Raw genomic sequence first — 10749 nt, forward strand, 5'->3', positions numbered from 1 at the left:
GATCATGTGTGTGCCTCATCAGTCTTTTTCTTTTGAAAATTCTGACGGACCTAGAAATAGAACATGTTCTAAATATTTCCAACCAATTCCTATTGGGAAAACTGCTGGTCTGTATGCTGTTCCGACGGACCAAAAACGACGCATGCTCTGAAGCAAGTACGAGATGGAAGCTATTGGCTACTGGTTTCCTTTTTCTAGTCCCATCGTACGTGTTGTACGTCACCGCGTTCTGGACGGTCGGACTTTGGTGTGACAGTGTGTAGGCAAGACCGCTTAAGCGGAATTCCGTTGGAATAAACTCCGAAGGTTTCTCCGACGGAACTCCGACGGCAAAAATCGGTCGTGTGTACAGGGCATAACGTTCCCCTAGACTGAATGAGCAGTCAACCCCTGCAGTGCGGGCGCAGCCCTGCTGCAAAGGAGGATTTTTAAATTTCCCCGAGTTGGGATTTAAATGTTGATTTCATTTGCCACCAAAACAATTGTGTATCCCAGCACTGAAAACAAATGTACCAATCCGAAACCTACATTTTACTATAAAGAAATAAACGCTAAACCTTTCACATAGAACATCCTTCCATGGTTGTTGCTGTGCCACTGTCAACAAAGTATTTCTTTTATGTGTCAGACTATATGGCAGCTGTATCATCTCCAAAGAATCAGGGCATACATGATCAATAAATAAGGGGGAGCCATTCAGGTCCCAGCGATTGCTGTTTATTGGTCTAACAGTATTATTTGTCAGCTGGATTAGCAGAGCTGAAGGACTGTCCTTTCAAGAGATGCGAGAAATGCCTGGCAGTGCATTACATCTGACAGAATGAAAGGGACAGGTTACATCATCAATACAAGATGTTGTTAGTCCATTAAAAAGTACAGCTGCCCTCACAACACAAGTGTCAAATACTTTGATTAGTTAGTTCCCAAGACAAGTAACTTGCTTGCAGTAAGTCAGCACTTCCTGACCAAAATCGTGGCTGTGAAAGAAGTACAACGATCCCGATGCTGGAAGTAATTCTCACTTAAAAGAATCACTCCGGGCAACAACAAAAGTCAGAACGTCCAATCATTTTATATTTAAAGAGAACCGAAGACTTTAAAGGATGAGCCGACCTTTATTAAAAGTTCCTTTATATTTAGAAATAGATAAGTGGAATGTAACTTACCTACACTCACTGGCCACTTTATTAGGTACACCTTGCTTGTACCGGGTTGGACCCTCTTTTGCCTTCAGAACTGTCTTAATTCTTACTGGAATAGATTCACCAAGGTGTTGGAAACATTCCTCAGAGATTTTGGTCCATATTGACATGATAACATCCAGCAGTTTCTACAGATTTGTCGGCTGCACATCCATGATGCGAATCTCCCGTTCCACCACATCTCAAGGGTGCTCTATTGGATTGAGATCTGGTGACTGTGGCGGCCATTGGAGTACAGTGACCTCATTGTCATGTTCAAGAAACCAGTGGTGAGATGATTTGAGCTTTGTGACATGGTGCATTATCCTGCTGGAAGTAGTCATCAGAAGATGGGTACACTGTAGTCATATAGGATGGACATGGTCAGCAACAATACTCAGGTAGGACATGGTGTTTAAATGATACTCAATTGGTACTAAGGGGCCCAAACTGTGCCAAGAAAATATTCCCCCCACACCATTACACCAAAAGGCCTGAACCGTTGATACAAGGCAGGATGGATCCATGCTTTCATGTTGTTTATGCCAAATTCTCACCCTATCATCTGAAAGTCGCAGCTGAATTCGAGACTAATCAAACCAGGCAATGTTTTCCAATCTTCTATTGTCCAATTTTGGTAAGCCTGTGCAAACCGTAGCCTCAGTTTCCTGTTCTTAGCTGACAGGAGTGGTCTTCTGCTGCCGTAGCCCATCTGCTTCAAGGTTTGATGTGTTGTGCTTCAGAGATGGTATTCTGCATACCTTGGTTGTAACGAGTGATCATTTGAGTTGCTGTTGCCTTTCTATTATCTCGAACCAGCCCATCCTCCTCTGACCTCTGACATCAACAAGGCATTTTCGTCCACATAACTGCCTCTCACCGGATATTTTCTCTTTTTTCGGACTATTCTCTGTAAACCCTACAGATGGTTGTGCGTGAAAATCCCAGGAGATCAGCAGTTTTTGAAATACTCAGATCAACCCGTCTGGCACCAACAACCATGCCGCGGTCAAAGCCACTTAAGTACTTAAGGACCTGAAGGATTTGCCCCCTTAACCTCCCTGCGGTGTTCCCGAGTGTGGCTCGGGGTTAAATTTCAGTACCATTAGTGGTAACCCCGAGCCACACTCGGGAGTGCATTGCAGGATCCTGGTGCAGGTTACTTCTTTGTCCCCAGGATCCTGCGATGTCACCCGCTGTGTCTGCGGGCTCTGTCCTCCACCAGATGGCTCTGTGTGCCGGACTCCGTTCCCTGCGAGCATTGCGACGCATGGGGGCGGAGCCTGGTGGCAAATTCAAAAAGTACAAAATTCATAACACATACAGTACACTGTAACCTTACAGATTACCTTACTGTATGAAATCATTTCAAATCCCTTTTGTCCCGAGTGCTTTGTCCAGTGCCCTGCATGCAGTTTTATATGATATATACTGTTCTTTCTGCCTGGAAACTTGAGATTGTCCATAGCAACCAAAAAGTATCCCTTTATGTCAAAGTGGTTTTAGACCAGCTAGAAAACAGCGATAGTAAATTAGAACACTTGCAGAATTGAGCGATAGTGATTTGTGGGGAATTTCATTTTATTATTATTATATTATTATTTTTTATAATTATTGATAGTTGTTTTACGAGTAACTAATTGGGCAACTAAGTGGCAAATGAGTTTTAATGTTGATAAATGTAAAGTTATGCACTTGGGGGCGAAGAATATGCATGCATCATACACACTAGGGGGAGTACAACTGGGGGGATCAGTAGTGGAGATCTGGATGTTCTAGTAGATCATAGGCTTAAAAATAGCATGCAATGCCAAGCTGCGGTTTCCAAAGCGAGCAAAATTCTTCCTTGTATTAAGAGAGGTATACAGTGGGGACGGAAAGTATTAAGACCCCCTTAAATTTTTTACTCTTTGTTATATTGCAGCCATTTGCTAAAATCACTTAAGTTCATTTTTTTCCTCATTAATGTACACACAGCACCTCATATTGACAGAAAAACACAGGATTGTTGACATTTTTGCAGATTTATTAAAAAAGAAAAACTGAAATATCACACGGTCCTAAGTATTCAGACCCTTTGCTCGGTATTTAGTAGAAGCACCTTTTTGATCTAATACAGCCATGAGTCTTTTTGGGAAAGATGCAACAAGTTTTTCACACCTGGATTTGGGGATCCTCTACCATTCCTCCTTGCAGATGCTCTCCAGTTCTGTCAGGTTGGATGGTAAACGTTGGTGGGCAGCCATTTTTAGGTCTCTCCAGAGATGCTCAATTGGGTTTAAGTCAGGGCTCTGGCTGGGCCATTCAAGAACAGTTACAGAGTTGTTGTGAAGCCACTCCTTCGTTATTTTAGCTGTGTGCTTAGGGTCATTGTCTTGTTGGAAGGTAAACCTTCAGCCCAGTCTGAGGTCCTGAGCACTCTGGAGAAGGTTTTCATCCAGGATATCCCTGTACTTGGCCACATTCATATTTTCCTCGATTGCAACCAATCGTCCTGTCCCTGCAGCTGAAAAACACCCCCACAGCATGATGCTGCCACCACCATGCTTCACTGTTGGGACTGTATTGGACAGGTGATGAGCAGTGCCTGGTTTTCTCCACACATACTACTTAGAATTAAGGTCAAAAAGTTCTATTTTGGTCTCATCAGACCAGAGAAGCTTATTTCTCACCATCTTGGAGTCCTTCAGCTGTTTCTTTTAGCAAACTCCATGCGGGCTTTCATGTTTCTTGCACTGAGGAGAGGCTTCCGTCTGGCCACTCTGCCATACAGCCCCGACTGATGGAGGGCTGCAGTGATGGTTGACTTTCTACAACTGTCCACAGTGATCTGGCCACAGTGATCTTTGGATTCTTCTTTACCTCTCTCACCAAGGCTCTTCTCCCCCGATAGCTCAGTTTGGCCAGACGGCCAGCTCTAGGAAGGGTTCTGGTCGTCCCAAGCGTCTTCCATTTAAGGATTATGGAGGCCACTGTGCTCTTAGGTACCTTAAGTGCAGCAGAATTTTTTTGTAACCTTGGCCAGATCTGTGCCTTGCCACAATTCTGTCTCTGAGCTCTTCAGGCAGTTCCTTTGACCTCATGATTCTCATTTGCTCTGACATGCACTGTAAGCTGTAAGGTCTTATATAGACAGGTGTGTAGCTTTCCTAATCAAGTCCAATCAGTATAATCAAACACAGCTGGACTCAAATGAAGGTGTAGAACCATCTCAAGGATGATCAGAAGAAATGGACAGCACCTGAGTTAAATATATGAGTGTCACAGCAAATGGTCTGAATACTTAGTTAGGACCATGTGATATTTCAGTTTTTCTTTTTTTAATAAATCTGCACAAATGTCAACAATTTGGTGTTTTTCTATCAATATGGGGTGCTGTGTGTACATTAATGAGGAAAAAAAATGAACTTAAATGATTTTAGCAAATGGCTGCAATATAACAAAGAGTGAAAAAGTTAAGGGGGTCTGAATACTTTCTGTCCCCACTGTAGACTCCAGAGAGGGATATCATTCTGCCCCTGTACAAATCATTAGTAAGACCACACCTGGAATATGTAGTTCAGTTTTGGGCACCAGTTCTCAAAAAGGATATCGGGGAACTGGAGAAAGTGCAGAGAAGGGCAACCAAACTGATAAGAGGCATGGAGGAGCTCAGCTATGAGGAAAGATTAGAGGAACTGAATTTATTCTCTCTGAGAAGAGGAGATTAAGGGGGGATATGATCAACATGTATAAATATATAAGGGGTCCATATAGTGAACTTGATGTTGAGTTATTCACTTTAAGGTCATCACAGAGGACAAGGGGGCACGCTTTATGTCTAAAGGAAAAGAGATTTCATCTCCAAATACAGAAAGGCTTCTTCACAGTAAGAGATATGAACATGTGGAATAGACTCCCTCACGAGTTGGTACTGTCCAGCTCAATAGATTGCCTGAATTTGTTCCTAAATGTACATAATATAACTGGATACTAACATTTATAGGTAATGTTGATCCAGGGAATATCCGATTGCCTCTCGGGGGATCAGGAAGGAATATTTTTCCCTGCTGGAGCAAATTGGATTATGCTTTACTGGGGTTTTTCACCTTCCTCTGGATTGACTGTGGGTAAAGGATTGTATATATGTCATTTTGTATTTTTTTTTCCTTTTATTGGTTGAACTAGATGGCTCTTTTTTCACACAGACTAACTATATTGCCAATCTAGGTGCTGCAATCGGCTGATTTGCCTAAAAATATTGGGAGAAAACAATTTCCCTTTAAATACAAAAAAAAAATCATTTTGGACTGGAGTGCACCTGTGTATGTGTACCCTTTGACAATGTTCTGCCAACTCTTGCAAATCATAAACCCCCCATCCTGACAATTGGAATTCTGCTCCATGTCCTGTGATAGCTCTAGGCCGGCCGAATACAAGGTACAAGGGCTTCTTTTTTAAAGTTTCTCTCGGAGTTGATTAAGCAGCTGCAACAGGGAGCTGAGATGGATGGAGGGAGACTAGGCGCAGGTTGATTAGCTTGCATGTTTTATCACTCAGGGATGAAACAATCTCACCTGCCACCCAGATCAGCTGCTGTTTAGCCTTGCTATCGGCATACTGCACTCATTAATCAATATCCCCAGTACAGAGCATTAATCACTGTTAATCTTCTGCTATGTAAGATATTTCTTTTTCTAAATCTATTTTTACCAGTGCAGATGTGCAGAAAAACACAAACATTAACCTAACTGGTGCCAATGAGTTAAGATGAGCAAAGCAATATGCAAAAACGAGGATTCAACCTGATAGCAGCATTTCTCGCAGTGTAAACTTCTGGGAACATTTTCTGGTTTAGGCCAAAGAGTCTGCAGTACATTCAGTATTTTGTGACAGCTGAAGGTCTGCCACATTTTTGCAGATTGGCCAACCAAAAAGTATTTTGGCAGGAAGCTGTCACAAAAAATCATGAACAGCTCAAAATATTTAGGGACATCACGACAACGATATTAAACTGCCTACTATGAGAACAAGGTCTTACTTTGGCTGCATACATTTTTATTTCAAATGTTATTTATCTTTTTGATATAAAAATAATCTGTAAATAGGTAACCTCCATATGACTTGGTAACAGAGCTAACATTCGAAAATGTAGTCAATTCAGATGTTTTGGTGGGGCACAGCCCACCTTTCTCAAGACAACATTCCTTATGACAAGGCAAGCTTAATGGCACCCCCATGACATCCAAATGCACTAAAACAAGGCACCTTCACATGTCTTGCAGCGCACCAACGAACATGAACTTCTTGGTGCAACTAATTCTTAATTAAAAGAACCAGTCCAGGCTGGAAGCCTCTCCTAACTTAACACCCCACCCCAGTGATGATGTTTTACAGTATGTACTACAAAATAAGTATAACTGAAAATAAAACAAAGTTCAGCAAAATTCAAATAAAAGTAAAAACAAGTACATACCACGAGTAAACATAAATTTTATTTTATTTATTTATTTCAGGTACTTATATAGCGCCGTCAATTTACGCAGCACTTTACATATACATTGTACATTCACATCAGTCCCTACCCTCAAGGAGCTTACAATCTAAGGTCCCTAACTCACATTCATACATACTAGGGACAATTTAGACAGGATCCAATTAACCTACCAGCATGTCTTTGGAGTGTGGGAGGAAACCGGAGTACCCGGAGGAAACCCAAGCAGGCACAGGGAGAACATGCAAACTCCAGGCAGGTAGTGGCGTGGTTGGGATTCGAACCAGTGACCCTTCTTAGAGGACAGTGTTGAAAAACAAAATGGCAGAAGCTCCCATCCCACATTGGATGGCTAAGACATAAAAATGAACGAAATGAAAAAAGGGGTCAGCTAGGGATAGAGTTAATTTGTGGGAGGAATTAGCTAAATGCATATTGACAAGACACAATGGGGGAGATTAACTAAATTTTAAGCACTCAGAATCTGGTGCAACTGTGCATGGTAGCCAATCAGCTTCTAACGTTAGCTTGTTCAATTAAACTTTGATGATAAAACCTGGAAGCTGATTGGTTTCCATGCAGAGTTGCACCTGATTTTGCATGCTTCAGTTTTAGCAAGTCTCCCCCAATGCTTCTGGGAGAATCCCTATGGACAAGATGAGACAAAATTGTAGTTATGGCAAGTCGGCTCTATGTTCGGCATTTAAAAATTTAGCTTTCAAAGAGAGAACACATACATACTGTGAAACATGGCGGAGGCTTGGTTATGTTTTTGGGCTGTTGTGCTCCATCTGGCACAGGGTGCATTGAACTTGTGCAGGGCCTAATGAAATTTTTGGAAAATCAAGGAATTCTGGAGCAAAACATTCTGCTCTTGTCAGAAAGCACTGTCTCAGTTGCAGGTCATGGGTCCTCCAACAGGATGTTGTGTCTCAGTTGCAAATAGTGGGTCCTCTAACAGGATAATGACCCAAAACACACAGCTAAGAGCACCGATGAACAAAACACTGGACTAATCCAAAATGGCCACTATAACTCTTCATACAGTGCTTTGAAAAAGTATTCATACCCCTTGAAATTTTCCACATTTTGTCATGTTACAACCAAAAACCTAAATGTATTTTATTGGGATTTTATATGATAGAACAACACAAAGTGGCACATAATCCTGAAGTGGAAGGAAAATGATAAATGGTTTTCAAAATTTTTTTACAAATAAATATCTGAAAAGTGTGGCGTGCATTTGTATTCAGCCCCCCTGAGTCAAGACTTTGTAGAACCACCTTTCCCTGTAATTACAGCTGCAAGTCTTTCTGGGGATGTCTCTACCAGCTTTGCACATCTAGAGAGTGACATTTTTGCCCATTCTTCTTTGCAAAATAGCTCAAGCTCTGTCAGATTGGATGGAGAGCATCTGTGAACAGCAATTTTCATGTCTTGCCACAGATTCTCAATTGGATTTAGGTCTGGACTTTGACTAGACCATTCTAACACATGAATATGCTTTGATCCAAACCATTCCATTGAAGCTCTGGCTGTATGTTTATTGTTATTGTCCTGCTGGAAGGTGAACCTTCACTGCAGTCTCAAGTCTTTTGCAGACTCTAACATGTTTTCTTCTAAGATTACCCTGTATTTGGCTCCATCCTCCCATCAACTCTGACCAGCTTCCATGTCCCTGGTGTGTTCAGGGTGATGTGTAGTGTTATTTTTACCCCCACACATAGTGCTTTGCTTTTAGGCCAAAAAGTTCAATTTTGGTCTCATCTGACCAGTGCACCTTCTTCCATGTTTGCTGTGTCCCCCACATGGCTTCTCGCAAACTGCACGACTAATAGTTGTCCTGTGGACAGATTCTCCTACCAGCTGTGGATCTCTGCAGCTCCTCCAGAGTTACCATGGGCCTCTTGGCTGCTTCTCTGATTAATGCTCTCCTTGCCCAGCCTGTCAGTTTAGGTGGACGGCCATGTCTTGGTAGGTTTGCAGTTGTGCCATAACTTTCCATTTTCGGATGATGGATTGAACAGTGCTCCGTGAGATGTTCAAAGCTTGGATATTTTTTTATAACCTAACCCTGCTTTAACTGGTTCCCGGCTGGAGCACTTACAGGGGCAGAATGGCACCCCTGCGCGAAACCCCGTACCCATACGGGGTTTCCTTTAAGAGCTGCCACAGGGCGGGAGACCCGATGCACGTGGCCGGCAGTCATGATCATCGCCAGCCACAAGCGATCACGTGCACGAGCGCCAGCACAGGGATTTGTGTGTGTAAACACACAAATCTCTGTGCTGTCAGAGGAGAGGAGACATTTTATTTGTTCCCAGTAAGTAGGAACAGCGATATGTCTTCTCTACTACTCAGTCTTATCCCCATACAGTTAGAACACACTGAGGGAATGCACATTTAACCCCTTGATCGCCCCCTAGTGTTAACCCCTTCCCCACCAGTGACATTTACACAGTAATCGGTGCATTTTTATAGCACTGATCACTGTATAAATGTCAATGGTCCTAAAAATGTGTCAAAAGTGTCTGATCTGTCCGTAGCAATACCGCTAAAAACTGCAGATCACCGTCATTACTAGTAAAAAAATTTTAAAAAATAATAAAAATGCCATAAATCTTTCCCATGGTTTGTAGACGCTATAACTTTTGCGCAAACCAATCAATATATGCTTTTTGCGATTTTTTTTTTACCAAAAATATGTAGAAGAATATATATTGGCCTAAACTGATGAAGAAATGTGTTTTTTAAAAACATTTTTGGGCATATTTATTGTAGCAAAAAGTAAAAAATATATTTTTTTTTTTTCAAAATTGTCACTATTTTTTTGTTTATAGCGCAAAAAATAAAAACCACAGAGATGATCAAATAGCACCAAAATAAAGCTCTATTTGTGGGAAAAAAAGGACGCAAATTTCGTTTGGGTACAGCATTGCATGACTGCGCAATTACCAGTTGAAGCGACACAGTGCCAAATTGTAAAAAGTGCTCTGGGATGCATACTAGCACATTATACTTTACCTTGTAGGATTAAAAGAAAAAAAACAAAACAAAGCAGCAGTTTACTACCGCTTTAACAAAAACAAAAAAGAAAGAGAACATAGGCATTTAGGTTTTTGCTGAGGTGTAAAACCCCTGGCGCTTTCTGGCAACTTGAGAGCTACACGTGGTGCATATAGCCACCAATACAAGTAGATAGCTGTACATGGCCGCGCTCGGGTACATACCGATGGTGTTTACCCACCCATGTACATACGGTATTTCTCCCTGGATGTACCACTTTTGCGTTTGGGGAGATGTATTGCACTCACATGTGTGGGTAAACAGATGCAGAATCTTTAGAAGTTTATCCAAGCACGACCACATACCGCCATTCACTTGTATTGGCAGCTATACGTGGCACCAGCAGATTTCCGGGCACCAGAAAGAGCTGGGATTTTACTCCTTATCACACAGGAGCTGGTAAGTGTCCATGAGGCTTTGTATTAATGTGTAAAAATAAATGTTCAATATTTCCTCCTAATACTAAACACACAACCTGGAATCACTTTTCATGTTTGTAAAACTGTGAACAACTGCCACCTGGTGGATTCTTAGCACTATTGCAAAAAACACACAGTCCCATAGAAAAAGCTTTGAAAATGAGCATGCTGCTACTTTCCTGTTTGGGAGGTTGAGATTAGTCGAGGTTCAAACTTTCTATCTGTATTTATTCGTTCGGATTACCTTATGTTTTGGCCATTTTTACTGTACTTTATTGAAACACGCCACATCCATAATTGCTGCAAAATTGCAACTTAAAGTGATTGTAAAGGATCTTTTTTTCTTTTTTTTTTTAATAACAAACATATCATACTTACCTCCACTGTGCAGCTTGTTTTGCACAGTGTGGCCCCGAACATCCTCTTCTGGGGTCCCCCGGTGGCTCTCGTGGCTCCTCCCCACATCAGATAACCCCCTAGGAGAAGCGCTCTCCCGGGGGCTTACCTTGCAAGCCCATTCCCAAGTCCAGCATTTGCGTCCACAGACACAAATGCCAGACTCAGCCCCGGCACCTGCGTCATTGGGTTTGATTGACAGCAGCGGGAGCCA

Source organism: Aquarana catesbeiana, linkage group LG08, assembly GCF_042186555.1.
Source record: "Aquarana catesbeiana isolate 2022-GZ linkage group LG08, ASM4218655v1, whole genome shotgun sequence".
NCBI classification, from domain to species: Eukaryota; Metazoa; Chordata; class Amphibia; order Anura; family Ranidae; genus Aquarana; species Aquarana catesbeiana.